The sequence below is a fragment of the Macrosteles quadrilineatus genome, unplaced genomic scaffold (assembly GCF_028750875.1).
Source record: "Macrosteles quadrilineatus isolate MER2022 unplaced genomic scaffold, UCM_ALF_1.0 Scaffold_3__2_contigs__length_128488019, whole genome shotgun sequence".
Lineage (NCBI taxonomy): Eukaryota > Metazoa > Arthropoda > Insecta > Hemiptera > Cicadellidae > Macrosteles > Macrosteles quadrilineatus.
Genome location: NW_026542596.1, coordinates 10,619,390 through 10,636,303, shown reverse-complemented (window position 1 = coordinate 10,636,303; position 16,914 = coordinate 10,619,390). Strand labels below are relative to the sequence as shown.

At 34.3% G+C, this 16,914-nt stretch overlaps 1 protein-coding gene across 5 annotated transcripts in view; it reads right to left on the bottom strand.

The window, feature by feature from the left end:
- LOC128988883 (kinesin-like protein KIF13A) overlaps positions 1 to 16,914 on the bottom strand; it is a 186,735-nt gene that overhangs the window by 84,091 nt on the left and 85,730 nt on the right. The gene's annotated exons all lie outside the window — the stretch shown is intronic.

Here is a 16,914-nt window from a genome sequence, read left to right as displayed (position 1 = left end):
ACGGCACGGCCGTCACCGACGCCACCGCCGCCACCGACGTCTGTCAGAAAGTTCGGAGGAGCGAATCTCAGGACAATTCCGCGGCGTCCGTGACGTCCGTGCTGTCCCAGTGCGCGCACCCCACGGCACGGAAATTTGTATCATGTCTAGAAAGACTCTCCTCTAGGTTTCGAAGTAGACATTCGAACTTTTCATGGGTCATCCTAAAGTACTGGAAAAATTTGTAATCGTCCTCTACAAGATCGGGGAATAATGTGTGAAATTCATCAAAACCTAGTCGTTTTTCTATTTATATTATGTATCCAAAATCTCGCTTTCCTCTTCCTCTTCCTCTTCTCCTAAAATTAATCCAACTACCACCACGTCTTCGTCGATATCCATAGCTCCCACACTCTCACTGCTCACAGCAAAACAACTCAATTGCAAAATACATCAGTCCAAAATGCTGTGACGGCCGTGACGGCCGGCCGTGCCGTCGCAGTGCGCGCACCCCCCCCCTGAAAAAGGCGGTGTTACTCATAACTTCTTAAAGAGGTTATGTTTTCGTTGATTGCCATTGCCACTGAAAGTGATGCAACGACTTATTGTATAATCAGCTGATTTCATGTAATTGCGTGTTTGTAAAATTTCGTTAAATAATACGTTACTATTTTTTTGCAGGCAATAGCTTCTTCTAGCAGCATTCTCACCATAAATACTGTATCAGTTACAATTAGGGAAATATTGCATATTTATTTGGACAACTGAACAATATAGTGAAACAGTTAATTTACAGTTGGATCTCAGCATCGAATATGTGGTCCACAACGAGTTGGGTGAAACAACGGTTAAGAGGTTTTCAAAATAAACTAGAAGCTCATTTTTATTTAACAATCTAACCTTATTTTGTTTCGTCCATTTAATGAATTGCAGGTATGTAATTTCATACATTTGTTTCGATTTTGGTGGCAAAAGATTAGCACAAACAGTTTGTGCTCTCATTTCCATCTCGTCAACTTCACTTTCACTAAAACTGAAATTTTTAAATCAGTTTAATCTACATTCCTTTAACCACCAACTTAGGTTAAAATTACGCGAGTATCAACAGGAACATTGAACAAGACAGACCAACAATTAAAATTGTCAACTGATCAGTTGATCAGCTGATTAGTTGACGTTCGAAACATTTTAATTTTACTTCTTTTCTCTCAATCCTTGAATCTCATTGGTCCGTTACCCGTGTTGATATGAGAAAAACTATGCTGATATGAAATGAAACTATGCTGATATGAAAGTAAACAGCTGTTAAGTGAAACTTTTCAATTCTAAGAACTGAACTGAAATGGCTACTTTAAAAAACGGTCGTAGGTAAAAATGTATAACTTATGTAAATGGCTATTGCATGTGTACAAGACACTGGTTAATGGCGTGCTTGGACAAAACATCCATCAGCATTACATAAAGATTTAGATAAAAAAAAAGAATCTAGTGAAGAGAAAGAGTGAACATTAATCTAACAAAAGATTATGACGTCTACTTGTTTACTCAATCAAATCCCAGTGACATTCAATGACCTTTTGACGTAAAATAACCTGGAAGATGTGTAGTTCAGGCTATCTTTTGCAGTGATTGGCGAATTTCCCATAATTCGAGAAACCAAGTATGTAAGTACTAACCTAAGCGTGCATAGATTTACCGAATGATTGTTTTTTCATTTAGACAAAATGTATAAAACTATGTACATAAACTACATAGGGTGAGGTGGGGTAAGAGCATAAATGGGGCAAGAGCATACGAGGTATCTCAATCGCTTACATTTTGCCCTACAGTACCAGGATTTGCAGAAAAAGCTTCCTTTTTTATCATACTTCATGTAGCCTACATTATAAAGCTATATTTCTATGGAATGATTTAAATATGTGGAATACACTTTTTAACGATCATGTAATTCTTCCTCCGAGGGAAAGAACGTATAGGTTTTTTTAAATCATAACAAAAAAGTAAAGAATTGTATTATTATTATTATTATTGGTTTATTTTGTACAGTTTTAAGTGTACTTTTCAGTCATGTTTGGATTTAGTTTCCATCTATTATAGTTTAAAAATTAATGGGCGTTGTGCACTTGCCCCCTATTTTTGTTGATGTGGGGCAATTGCACACACCATGTGCAACACACATGTGTAAATATGAAAAATAAGTGACTTTTAGAGCGAGTGAGTGTTTTTTATAACTTTATTTTTAACGTAAAAAACCGTTTTCATGTTTGAAAAGTTATAAGGACACTTAAGGATACCCATTTTTATCAAAACCATTTATTCCCACTACCTGGAGATGGATTAACCCAATTTGGTAAGTGAAATCAAAATTACGTTTTTAAGAATAAAAAAAAAGATTTTTCGCCTTTGAAAAAAGTTTGTATCTAAAAAACTGTAAGAGATAATTCAGTTATGTAAAAAGTGTTAGAAAGCTCTCAAAAAGTTCTATATGCTCTAACCCCACTGTTTTCCTAATACACTTACCATGAGATATAGAGACAGATAATGCACTTGTCCCACTATTTGGGGTAAGTGCATACACTAGGTAAAAAAAAATTAAAAAAAATTATAAGAGTTTTATTTTTTATTTTTATGAAAATTTCAAGACTAGACACTACCGTTCTACAAGGCCTAAAATTAATCCGGAAATTAAAATGGCAAAATGGCGTAAATTTTATCACCTTCTTTTCCTAATAACAAATTGTGTTTGTTCTTAAAATTAATAAAAACACTCTGTGGAGTATACAACCATAGATTGCATACAATGAGCAAATTTGTGTGTGTTAAAATGGAAAAGTGACGGAATTAAATTCATTTTACTATTTAGGAAAGTAATAAAAGGAATAAAGGAAAATCTAATTTAAGGACCAAGAAGATTTGATAAATGATACTTCCTTCGGCGGTCCTTTTCACTAATTAGGTTCGGATCTTCGGCAACTGAAATTTGTCAAAGCTGTGAAATCATTTTTATCTCGCCATTGTATGATTAAACGAACTCCTTCACACTCTTGTTTTTTACTCCACATTTTCACACATTTTTTTACCAAACTCAAGAATATTATGAACAAACCAACTATAAATAGTTTTTAATTTTTTTTAACATTAGTAAACCATTATACGTACACAAAGGACAACAGGTTTATTAAACTTTGACTTATTTGTAAAGAAATGTGTTAACAACTAATATACAAACAGAAACCTTTAACAAGTGACAAATAGTCCCACTGCTAAACTTACTTCAGTTAAGTAAGAAAACGTTGAAACAACCCAAAGGCATTTAACATACGAAAAAAGTAAAGTCGGAAAGTAAAGCCATGGACTTCAACCATTCTATTTTTTTAAATGCTCCGACCAAAGTTTCTAACAAATTCGCATATCCACAAATGACTTTTAAAGGAAACAATCGTTTCCACAGCGTTCGATGTGGAACAAAAAGTCAAGCCGACGATAACATTTTACGAGGACGAATATTACACGTTGAATACACAAGTGTTGTGGCTTTACAGCATCTTGTTGGCCTCCGCTGGTCTGTATGGTTTAGCGTTATAATTGAATCAGTTACCCCGCCACCGCAAACCTGCGGATTACCATTTACTTGGTTGGACTTTCAATTAAATCTATTTAATTAACATTAGGTTTAATAAGTACCTAGGTTTGCTGCTACAGTAATATGGTGTATAAGGTAATAAATTGTGTTTTTAGTGAAATTGTAATAGCTTAGTATAAAATAAATAAATTTTCCAATTTGTTCAAAATATATCCATAGACAATCAAACAACATCAGTTGACTTATTCTCTACAACATGGGATTTTTTATTAACAGTTTTTTTTTCTCTGTAACCAATAACCAAAGAAGGGCACATCAATATACTAAATTATTTGTTTTTAAGCTCTTTAAAATCGTTTAGAGAGAAATTGGCAAATTTTATGTTTTGAGGGTCAAAAATAAGAAAACAAAATTTTTTTCAATAAAACCTCCCATAAGACCCCGTTTCCATTGTCTGATCATGTTGGTTCGCGACAACGATATAAACAACTCAGTCAACGAAAGAACAACGATGTAGTTCTTTACATCGTTGGTTCGCGAACTCATTCAGTTTATCCCGCCCTACACTTTCAAGCCAAATTTCATCAAAATCGGACAAAAATTACCTAAGTTCACGGAGGCATATAATATAAATATAAATTTGAACGAATAGTGTTCAAAGGCCTCTACGGACATCAAAGTGAAGAGTAGATTCATTACACATTCACAACGTTTTACTTCGTAAACTTAACATAACGTAAAAGCATTGTATATCTTCAAAAACAGTTTGCAATTTTTATGTGGATGAGGCTTTTTCAAATTTAATGTGAAATAAAAATGTGTTCTTGTTAACGGAGAAAACTTTAATAATTATATCGTGTAAAATATTGTCAATGGTTATACAGCTCGTGGATTCAAGACCAATACTTATTGACACTACAAATTGGTCCAAAAGTACATTTTACAAAGCAGTTGAATACATACTAGTCCGTAGGTTTGCCGCTTTAAGATTATCTAGGAACAAATTACAAAAAATAAATATGTAGGTTTAACACTATTATTAGTTTTAACAAGCGAACATTACACAATACTGGGGATATAAATTTTTTTCACTGTACAGCCCTCCAAAACAATTGATTTGTGTTATTTTTAAGAAAACTATATTAAGATATAGTTAGGTTCCTTTAAAACTTCACAAGATTTTGCGGAGTATAGTTGGCAAAACTGGGTATATTTCCTAAGGGAAATCAACTTCTCACTAGACACTGGAGCACCGTCTGGTTATTGAAATTTATTTTTCCAAGAAATAGAACTCTTCCATTGCTGCACTTATCTGGAGGAAAAATTTATAAAAAGCAAATGTGAATAAGAAACATATTCTATTCAGCGTGTGAATCGTAAACATCTTAGAACAATAATTCAACAAATATTGGCTATTTCTTTAACCGATTAATTAGATACCTACCAATATTAGTTTCAATAACAGCCTACTTCCACAATTAGAACCCCAAAGATGGCAATTATCAAACGATAGAGATTTTTAACCACAAGGAATTGCCCCAAATGCTCCCGTTTAGATAGGCCTCACCAGCGACATGGGGTGTAGGGGAGGCAGTATCGTGATTATTAACTTACTACAAAATTAACAACGTAGTTAGTTCATGAAACTAGCAAAATTATAGACTTTACTTTTATGAACTTTTGTATATTTATAATGGAAATATATTTTCAATAATTAACTGGCACTACGGTTTGACATATTGACTGTAGATAGTTACTTCAACGCCATGCAATACTGTGGATAAAGAGGAGTTTGGTTTCCGTGATAGGATGTGTTAATAATTAAAATCACCGATAATCACAGATTTTCTAGTATATAAATGCCTCACGAGGAAAATACAATGTTTAAACGGTGTACAGTTGAACCTCTATAAGACGAATTTCAAGGGGTACGGGAAAAATTCGTACTATAGAGGTATTCTTAATAAAGAGGGTCGTTTTATCGAGGTTTAATGCTGATGTTATTCTTCTTATAGAGGTTTCTCCTCGCTCCAAGGTTTTTCCAAACAATGACTGAGGAAGGAGGAGGGATGGGTGGGGGTTTCATGTTGAGACAAGCTTCTGTTTGTTTTGAAAACTACGTACTATGGAGGTTAAGATTATGATAAATTCGTCTTATAGAGGCCACGTTCGTCTTGTAGAGGTTTTGTGCTAAGAATATTCGTTGTATAGAGGTTAATCAGTCCTAGCCCATGTCACAAACAAATTCGTCTTATGGAGGTTTTTAAATTAATTACTACGTTGTATAGAGGTGTTTTTAGCATTGACCTATATGAAAGTGTCAAGGGGATTAAAAAAAATTCGTCTTATCGAGGAATTCGTTTTATCGAGGTTCGTACAAACGAGGTTCAACTGTACTACTAAAGAGTGGTTGATGATAAAACAGAAATACTGTATAGGTTAATCTGAAGAAATTCTAAAAATAATTACATACGTAAGTTATAAACTAACAATTAAAACTAATATAACATATTTTCAACCCGTATTTTTTATCAGGGGTATAATTATGATGATATTTAGTATTAAAAAACAATAGTTATGAGACTGTGTTGCAATATTGAAGTACTGACAACATATTTTACCAAAAACTATAATTATGGCGCAAAGTTAGTTGCAAACTACTGGGAGAATTGTTGTAGTTGCATTATTCAAAAACACAACCATTTGTAAACAAGTATAGGCCTTGAGTATATGAGCATATTATCAGTTGGATTTCCTACACAACTAAAAAGCACACATTGTACTGAAGTAAAGACCACCCAACCCTTGTTAAGTTGTTGCTAATGGCATACGCCTACTAGATAAGTGAGATCAATACAGTCCTCTCCTGAGCACCAACCTTAGTCGGCAGTTTAAGCACTTAAGACCCCCTTTACATCATGGCATTTTGTCATAACTGTCAGTTCATTGTAAACCTAAGCTTAATTTACCGCATCAACCATCATAGTTATAAACACCAATTGAGTAATTAGAATTTGTTCCGTATTAGAGAGTCCTCTAAGTAACAGAACGGCCACCCCAATAGCAAGGTGTGAATACTTCAGTATTCAAACTAACCAATCTCTTGTAGAACTAAAACCCATTCCAGTTTCCAAACTTTTCGAAAACTTCGACTATGGTAATCCCTATTGACATTTTACACAGGACCCACCAATTCCGAATACAGAGCGATTCAAGAAGCAATAAATCGAACAGCTGACGTTAAGTGGCTATGTCAGCATGAGTCATGGCAATTGTGGGCCATTTAGACCCCTCTCCTCCTCACACTGACATCAAGTCCAAACTGCATACTAGTTACATTAATAGATTATGTTATTGCATGTTATACCAGTTTGCAATAAAATTATCTCATATAGGCTATCTATTGCTCGTTCGGTTTAAATGATGTAAGATTTTTGCGATGAAAAGTATTTCACTGTTACCACTAGTTTTGAAATTTTTTCAAAACGTTATTGTAGTAATTTTATCATTAGGCCATGCTGTGACTATATTCTATACAAACTTATTTTTTTATGAACAAAGGAAAAGACACTTGACTTGTGACGTTAGCACTTTTCGTCATACTATCCCATGCTATATTTATTGCAAAGATCTGGTTCTAATGAAAACATATTTATTTCCTTATGTAGAATATTTTATCTCAAGGGTGATACCTGTTTAGTGCTTATTTATTGAGAACTTGATTATGGAGTGTCTAAAAGACAAAGAAACGTTGTGTCAACTAAAATTTTAGGTGAGATGAATTCTAGTTAACAAACTAAAAACATATTTTGTTATGAGATGGAATATGAATATCAACCATTTGTTCAGTTAGGAGAAGCGACTCTACTGTGTTAAATACTAAACTAATCCATCACTAAGGCTGGGAAGCTTCATAATTCATCTGCTGTACCCGTCACCGTTTTACAAGTTAAACTTTCGCAAAAATAGCTGAAATGATTTATGTTTTATACTGAGATCAAAAGCTCAAACCGATACTTTATTTCTTTTAACGAAATCTCTGAATTGTTATTTTTTTGCAGTTTCAGAATGATTTATGTTTTACACTGAGATCAAAAGCTCAAACCGATACTTTATTTCTTTTAACGAAATCTCTGAATTGTTATTTTTTGCTGTTTCAGAATGATTTATGTTTTATACTGAGATCAAAAGCTCAAACCGATACTTTATTTCTTCAATCAAAATCTCTGAATTGTTATTTTTTGCTGTTTCAGAATGATTTAACTTATGTTTTATAATGAGATCAAAAGCTCTAACCGATACTTTATTTCTTTTAACGAAATCTCTGAATTTATATTTTTTCAGATCAGCAACAACATTGTTTATACAATGGTACTATATGTGGGTAACTTCTTCTATTTTGCATGATATTTAAAGTAGGGTTAGTTCTATACAGTAGTTATAGTCGAGTTGTAGTAGAGCCAATAAGTAGAGTTTGTTTGTTGGCTTCAACATTTTCATGTCAAATTATAGATTTAAGAAAACTTCAAAAAATGCCCTTCCACGTGGAGTGACTAAACATTAGAACATTAACATTACAAAAATTAACTTTTATTATGGTAGAATAGGTGTGTTACTTACAATTTACAGAAAGTAAAGTTCCATATACTATATTTTAGCTTTAAATTTAAAGGTTAATATTTTTACTTTGACAAACAAATGAGTACTGTACTATAAAAACAACCCTCCCCAACAAAGCGTCTCACATAATCGGATTGGACTAGTCAGCGAATTAATTCAAACAAGTTATGGTTTATATTTTCAAACCAAATTGTTTCCCAAATGATGGTTTTGTTTGATTTATCGTTGTGAATGTGAATATGAAGAAATCACGTTTTGTATTCTAATGACTACCAAATTATAAATTATAATGGTATTTTCATGAGCCATGGGTAAACGCTACTAATTCACTAAAAGGGATTTTTTAAATCTGCATCTTGACTTTGTATCAAACTTTGGCTTCTGATAATACAGGGTTTTTTAACGCAACCCAAATAATTACAACTTCCGTGAGGCACTTTTAAACAAATGCTTGCTTGAATAGAGCTTGCGAAAAAGAAAAGTTGAGACTATTTCACAATGCGAGATCGTTTCCAGACCCAGATGCCATTTGTCATTGGGCTATGCAATGATAATGCTACCTAACAAAAAGGTCGACGTTAGGTAGTAGCACGACCACGGTTTGGACCGTTCCCTTTCAAAACGCAAAAAATGCCACTGACGTAAAAACGCAAAATAAAAAATGTAAAATTCCACTTAAGTTAATAATTAGTTATGCAACAATACCTTTAGGTGATTGGCAATGAAATAAAAGAATACAAGGATATAAAATGTGAGCTTGTTCTCTCGTTAAACTGTGTCTTGTGGAACTTGTAATTTGAGTTGTATAAAAAAACTGTATAACCAGCACCATTACCACGCAACTACTATATTTAAAGAACAACTTGAACAAATGAATTTTACAAATCATTAACCTCAAAATTTACTTAAATAACAGTAAGAACACAGCACTGAACCACGAAACACTTGGCTAAATACTAAATACCAAGCTACTACGTGGAAAATCCACACAAAACGCCCAACGAGTACAAAAGCCGGTAAACAAGAATGACTAACAGTTTCCCTCCAGTTGTCATCATGTAACGTGTAACGCTTAACACAGAGTTATGTGTCTTTATGAGCGAGAACCAACAACTTGTCACAGCTGGCAAACTTTGAGAGGTGTTTAAGCTTTCCAGCGCTCGCAGTCGTTACTGGCTGTAAAGCAATTACTGTACGTCCATTCTGATTACACCTAGCGACATTTTACACTAAGAATAGTTTTGATTTCATCAAAAATTAATTTTAAATATTGGTTAAATTGTGTTTAATCTAGAACAATGGTTAATTGCAAGAGTAAAAGGGTTTGAAACAATAAAATCCATACTTTTATTCAACTAAACTATTGCGAGAAAACCGCAAACAGGATGATGTGCTATTTTGAGATTATAATTTCTCTATGCGTGTTTTAATGCCATAATAGTACTGTACTTTACGCAACGATTGCATAGAGATAGTGTTAACAACACGAGTAGAAAATTTAAGGTACGAGCCTTGCGAGTTGCGTACACTACTTTACGAACTACAGTTTTTAATTAATTACTAAAACTCACTACTCATAGCTTCTAAGAGAGGTTATGATTTCGTTTATAGCCTCTCATTGCCACTGACAGTGATGCAACTGAACTGAAACGAGTACTTGTAAAACGGTCGTAGGTAAAGCAGGTTTAGTCAATGGCAATTTTACTTTTTAGGTTGTTTAAGTGGTTATATGACACCTGCACGGTCTGTCCCTCGTTATATTCGGCTCCATTCATTTTTATAACTTGCAACAAATTTAACATGAAAATGTTATATACAGTATACGATTGTCTATTACAAAGTCATGTTTTTTTCAACAAACAAAGCTAGCCTACCTTTTTTCAAAGTAATTTTTAAGTAATTGTAATCTTTATTGAAACTAAAGCAACTTAAACTGTTCAATAATACTTCGTTATTAACTTTTAAAACCCTGGGTAGAAATTGTTGGTTTGGAATAGTACATAATTAATTATTACGCTCTTTTCGGGTGTGGAACATTATATACTTAGTTTATTCATAATTTGCTTCCAGGATTGAGTAAATGACAAAAATAATAGGTTATGAACCTATTAATTTTGTCATCATAGGCCTTATTACGAATGTTTTAACAATGCACATCAATTTTTTATCACATCTAATCATAATTAAAAGCAAAGCGTAAACTCAACTCGAAATTCAATCAAGTTTTTATCTCAATAACGATGGAAGTTCAACACTGCACACTATAAAAGAACATACAACAGTTTGCAGAGTTGAAGGTTGAACAGCGGCATTGGTACCAGGTAGGGGGTGTGAGATTGCTACCCCTGTGGCCATGAGTGGGGGGAGGGGGCCATGACACAATCACCTGGCTATGACATGTCTACAACAACACAGCTGCATACTGATAGCATGTATTGTATCACATCGGTGTTCACCGCAATGTCACACACACAGGTGAACGATAGCTTCGTCTATCACGATTATATTTCGTGATGAAACAAATATTCGAGTAGTCTTTTTAATATTCGAACTATCATCAATTAGCTCCAAATACGGATAAAACAATTTTAAGGCCCTATTAAGTCTGTAGCCAATTTTATAATTGAATGGACGTACTTGAATTGAGCATATAAATGATCAGTTACTGATATTTGTTTTTCGAGTAAACCAACATTTTAATCGAGTCAAATTGAAAGAACAACACTAACAACAACAAAGTTATACTGAAAGGATAGCACCAAGATTTTAACCCAGCCAAAGTAAAACACACAACACATCGTTAACTACCAAATTTTTCGTTTTTTTATAACCTATCATGGTGTATATAATTTACGAGTCTTTTACGTTGTAATGATAATAAAAGGAAGCCACTGGCAATTTTCGTAAGATACAGCTTTGCTACAACAGAGGGAGGCTATTGTATTCGAATTTTATGATTAATCATCCATGTTCACTAAAATCGGGCTATCCAGGAGTGTAAAGTGAAAAATAAACTTAAAACGTACCGTCTTAGGATTTAACACTGCGTAATTAACGATATTTTTTTACAATGTAACAGAGTAAGTTAGAACTAAGCATTGATTGCCACAAAACTCCATTCGGTTCGCATTAGTGTCCCCAGGGTGGGGGGGGGGGGGGGTGGTGGGAGGAGAGACAATATCTGCTACCCCCGGGGTTTGGGCTCAACTGTGTTTACACACGCCAGATTTGGCGGGACACTTGACACTGCAATTTATACATGTGTCACACAGTGTAACTGGCCGAACTTTGCCCAGGAAAAAATTTAATTACATATCTACGAAGTAATAAGTAAAAAAATAAACTCTTAATTTACCGTTCTAAACTATAGTTATATTCTTTTAAATTATTCAATAAGAAAGTAAAACATCGCAGACTGCAGTATGTAATTGCCGTTTACAGTTAAAGGCCTAGCAACGTCACAAGGTAGGTCACTTTCGACTGTTTTACCTGCAGAATCACTAAGCTTTTCTATTCTTTAAAAAACTCATACTAATATCCAATCAAAGAGGTTTATTTAAACTTATTATAAAAAACAACTCCCATTTTACGGATCCGCTAAACAGTGCCACACCTCTTATAGCTGTGTTGGCAATAAATTAAATATTACGATTGCAATAAATCAAAGTGAAACCATGAGCGATAACTGATATTGGGGTTCGAAAATACAGGGTCATCAAAAAAGGCGTCCGTGATTTCAAATAAAAAAGGCCCTAAAAATAGTAAAATATTCATAGATGCATTAAAACATGCAGAAACTCATAAATTTTTGTTACATAAATTAATGTTACATATTACTCAAGTAGCCCCAGAAAAAAGTCCAACGGCGTTAAATCCGGACTTCTAGGTTAGGTTGCCACAAAACGGCGCCATGCCTCCCAATCCAACGGCCAGGGAATCTCAGGTTCAGAGCATCGCGGACGATATTGATTAAATACCCATAAGTTAAAGTTATTATTAAAGTAAACCTAACTTATGGATATTTAATCAATATCGTCCGCGATGCTCTGAACATGAGATTCCCTGGCCGTTGGATTGGGAGGCATGGCGCCGTTTTGTGGCAACCTAACCTACAAGTAAGTATTTGACGCCGTTACACTTTTTTATGGGGTTACCTTAAGAATATGCAACATTAAGGTACTTAAAAAAAATTTATGAGTTTCTGCATGTTTTAATGCATCTCTGAATATTTTACTATTTATAGGGCCTTATTTATTAAGCTTTTTAATCACGGACACCTTTTTCAATGACCCTGTACAACCCCAGATTTAAAACCACATTTCTGCTTTAAATAAATGTTTGACTTATTTATTTAGGTGAGTCGGTTGCTCAGTTGGTAGCGTCACGGACTTCGGGCCCAAAGCAGTGATGTCGTGGGTTCGGACCCTGGTCACTGCCACAAACATTTAGTACAGTTCACCTTTGTACTGTACCGGCTCAACCCTTGCTTTGCTGGATACGTTTCACGCACAGATCAGTAGGCTATGTGGACGGGCAAATGCAAGGTTGAAAAAAGCCGCCATAAAACTTTAGTAAAATATATCTCATTCTCCAGCCTCATTCCTTCTTTTATTACGAGTGTAGTCTGTTGATGCAACCTTCATACAAAACAAACCAGCTGACGAGCATGCTCAGCCTGAGGGGTTTAAACCGCAATAAAGTTAAGTAGAGTACAATCTTGTTTTCGCCGGATCAATATAGCACTGCCGTACGACCCCGACACACATTCACACTTCCATCATTCTGGTAAAACAACCTGTGGAGCTTATATAAATAAACATTTAACAAAACTTTCAACCAGTTGACCAGGTAAAATCGTGAATTAAATCTGTCAAAACGTGACTACAAAATACACACTTAAAAGCAAAAAAAGTTAAAAATTTGATATAAAAATAGGTTTACCATATTATTAGATTCAACTAAATCCCTGTTGATGCAATTGAATCTTTAAAATATATATCAAATCAACTTGGAAATTAAGATGGTATACATTATGGCGAGAAAGCCTTATTCCGTTATTTAGAAGAAACCTCTAAATTTATACAAACCTGTTTTCACTATGCAGATATGCATTAGAATTTGTGTCTAACCTGGATAGGAAATGTAACAAAACTTTAAACAACTTAACACATTACAGATGGGTTGGTGAGCGTATGCAGATGCAAATGTATTACGCTCAGAAATTGAAATATTAATCCAAATTAACATATAATACATACAACTTGGTTTCTGAAACTCGATTGCATCTTTTTTTAAGTAACAACTATTGAATATCGATTCAGAGGTAAGAGAGAGATAAATTCCAGCGATGACACCTTATTCTAGCGATGTAAAATGTATTACCGGTACCGGTAATCACCATACTAAAGTATCCAATATTTATCAGTAAGACCAGAACATAAAAATGAACAAGCAGCAGATTAGGCAAAAAACTAAGCGATCCTTAAGAATGTTTGGCTTACTGTGTTGACATAGAAAATCAATCTATCACCATGATACACGAAGCTGGCAAGTGGCAACCCTTCATAATTCATCTGTTGTATCCTTCAGGGCCGTTTCACACGAATTAAACTTTCATAAAACTGTTCTGCAGTGACTGATGAAAATATAACGGGATCAAAAGGTCAATCCTACGAAATGAAACTTTCAAATTACTTTCATGTTCACTTATTATTAAATACTATATTTTAATTTATTTACATATTGTCTTAACAAAAGCTGGATTTGTTCTTTCAATAGTTAATTCAGATACATCCATAAACACCCTTAAAAATTATAATGGTTGTTCTTGCTTTCAAATAAAATTTGTATTGTAATACAGTCCATTTATTATTATTCAGAATAGCTTAAAACACTATTGATTTTTACCAAAACAATATTAATTAGCTCGCGACAAAACAGTTAAATAAATACCCCCGCCGCAGAAAACCTGCAGACTTAGCGAATTTCCATTTGCCTGATTGGATTTAAACTAAAATGTCTCCTCTAAAATATCACATTTATTCCCTATTTAAACAGAATTAGTTTAATAAGTACTTAGGTTTGCTGCAACAGGGAGGGTAACAAAGTTTTTTTTAATGTAAAATGTTAAAAGGTACTATGGTTTAGTAAGAAATTAATGTATTTTCCAAATTTGATCAAAATATGTTCATAAACAAGCAAACTACAACAGTTGACTTATTCTCCATAAGAATAACATGGGAATTTTAAAATTAAAATTTTTTTGAATTTTCTCCGTAACAATTAGGCGCATAATAACGCTTCAATATACTAAATCATTTGTTTATTAAGCTCTACAAAATGGTTTAGAAAGAAATTGTGAAATTTTGTGTTTTTAGGGTCAAAAATGGGAAACCCCTATTTTTACCCCATAAACCCCCCCCCCCCCATAAATCCCCGTCCCCATAGTCCGATCATGCTGGTTCGCGAACTCATTCAAGTTTATCTCGCCTTACAACTTCAAACCAAATTTTATCAAAATCGGAAAAAATTATTCAAGTTATCGTGCGGATGGACACATATATATAGATACATAAAAATTTTAACGAATGGTGTTTTTGGCCTCTGGGGACATCAAAATGAAAAAGTAAATCGGTCCCGGGCCTAGGTCTTACCATGAGACCTACGGTAATAGCTACTTCCCTATAGGGAAATTCGCTAAAACAGTTAAATGCGATTTACTATAGGTACTCCCGACAGCGAGTAGAAGTTCCTACTCATTGTGCTGAAAGATTAAACCCCGATTCCCCAAGTGGCCTGATCTATAAAAGAAGCTCAACACTCTTTGAACGGGGATAAACGCAAGGTCTCTGCGGGGACTGACCACCCCACCTCATGATTGTGCGCTTGACTTTTGTCCAAAGATACTGTACTTGGTGCATTGTTTATATTAAAACAATTATGTATTAAAACTCCAACTACGCGATCTTGAGCAAATTGAGTAGGCTACATTGATTTAGGTCATGGTCGATAAAAACCTCTTATGATAATGTAATTACGTTACATTGCTGATTTTCTGATCTTACGTATTTATAGAAAATATGGTTAGAACGTTTTGGGTTCATAATAACATTGGGGATTGAAGCCATGTGTTTTGCACTGAGGGGCTGTACTCGGCCGGTATCCCTACTTATAATAGAAATCCAATAAGTAATAATTAGTGACGGGCCTAAAATAGCCAATATCGATTTAAAATAATTACCAGAGTTTGGAACTACTTTTTGAGTGTGCAAGTGCGCATCAATACTAGGCTAACGGCTCGGGAGTGAATAGTCAGAGTATATGAATTTGAACGGATGGTATTTTTTACCTCTGGGGACATCAAAACGAAAAAGTAAATCGGTCCCGGGTCCAGGTCTTGCCATGAGACCTACGGTAATAGCTTATTCCCTATAAAGGAAATTCGCTAAAAGATACCTATCAGAGCCACTTCTTTGTATCAGAAAATCAAATGGCACGAGAATGTTGCGACGAAAAAAGCTAAACCATTGACTATATATACCTATATAAACTAGACTATATAAACTCTGTAATGTTTGGCAGAGACAGATTATGAGAAGGGTGGCCATCACACATTACTCCCATATATTGCAGTAATTAAATTCATACTAGGAAACAGTACCAGATCAGTGCTTAAGTCCTTAGTTGCATCTTTGAAAGTTATTACACCATCGTTAAATACGATCACAAAAACAATGAAAATTAATTTGGACACTAAATAAATAAAATAACCGCCATTAATGAATACAACCATGTATAGTCAACAGTGAAGGTTCATTGTAGTTAATTGTAATACCACGACCCAATAACTTAAGGTTCAAGGAAGCAGAAGAGGAAGCAGAAGAAGAAGAAAAGGAGCAAGTTTCAGGAAGGGTATGACTGGAAGTAGCAATTCAGTATTAGTATTGCACTTTTCGTGACCACTTTCGCATTCTGTCTACTCTGGCACCGAGCTGGGCTCATTTCTGACACTCGATCCTCGGTCGAAGACTATATGTTGAGGGAAAATACGACCGAAAGAGGAGTTGATTTATATTGATATATTTCACAGAAAATTACAGTATTCAAGGATAGTTGTCACTAATTAATATCAGGTGTTTAAAACCGTCATAAAATAAACGAATAATCGTTTCTTGTCGTGGTAAAAAATCACTTCTCCTTATAGAATTTAGGGAGATTGTTTTTAAATCTCCCAAACCCACCGAAAGGGCAATTTTGGGGGATGACGGTTAGTTTTCGGAAAATTTATGAATGAAAAGGTAGGTAAAGTGGTACCTTAGTGATCTTCCAACAATAGTTATGTGTTTAACTAGTGCGTAAAGTAGCACTTTGCTGCACTTAAAAGAAAGTTTATAGAGTCCAGCAAAGAGTCTTTGCACTCGCAACATTAACATTCGTTATACATTATATTTTTCCTAAAGTTACTATGAAGCATAAATAATGGGTAATTACATGCAGGTTAACTTCAACTAAACAGTTTTACACAAAAAAATGCAAACCTTACATAATAAATCAAAATCACGATATAATTGTTGGTTTGCAATGTTTATGTTAACACGTAACAACAAGGTTATAGGTTAAATCGTTGTAGAACTATCAATGGTAAAATGGAATCACAAATAAACACTTCACAAGCTGATCGATTCAGCAGTGCTGCCATCTTGTTTTCAAGAATACCCATATTGCGTGCCTAA